Raw genomic sequence first — 619 nt, forward strand, 5'->3', positions numbered from 1 at the left:
AAATCTAAGACGATATCTAGTCTCATATTGCGAAATCGATATAATATCAATATATTGCGCAGCCCTACTTGAAAGAAACAGAGCCATCATTAATGTTATCAGTAACATTCTTTTCATACAATGACAAGTCAAAATGTCTTCTGTGGGGAAAAAAAACTGTTGATGATCAATCTATTGATTTTTATATATATATATATATATATATACTTAGTCTGTATGCCAAAAAAAAGTTCTTCTTTGTATTTTAGGTTTAAAATGGAGAAGGTGCATCAGTAAGAAATTTTTTAAGGCTACTGTTGGACAGTACTTCTATTGAGATTATTTTTCCAATATAGATTAGATATGTAGGCCAATATTGGCTTATTACAAATATATTGATATTAGGGTCTATGTAAAAAAAATTATATATTTTTTTTAACTGTAATGCACCGCTCAGTACATATTTTGGTCTCAATTCTTTAAAGAAATAATCTAAGGCATTCTTGTAAAAGCAATTATGTAAAAAGGGGGGCTTTAAGACAAAAACTAATAATTTATTGAATAAATCAAATTTGAACATGTCTGTCAGTAGCTTGTTGATCTTTACACGTCAACCCATTCTCACTCCCGCTTGGTCATT

The 619-nt window shown here is 29.1% G+C and overlaps 1 protein-coding gene across 1 annotated transcript in view; it reads left to right on the forward strand.

The window, feature by feature from the left end:
* The window catches only part of dym (dymeclin), a 53,129-nt gene that overhangs the window by 36,903 nt on the left and 15,607 nt on the right, over positions 1 to 619 (forward strand).

The sequence above is a fragment of the Etheostoma spectabile genome, chromosome 16 (assembly GCF_008692095.1).
Source record: "Etheostoma spectabile isolate EspeVRDwgs_2016 chromosome 16, UIUC_Espe_1.0, whole genome shotgun sequence".
Taxonomy (NCBI): Eukaryota; Metazoa; Chordata; class Actinopteri; order Perciformes; family Percidae; genus Etheostoma; species Etheostoma spectabile.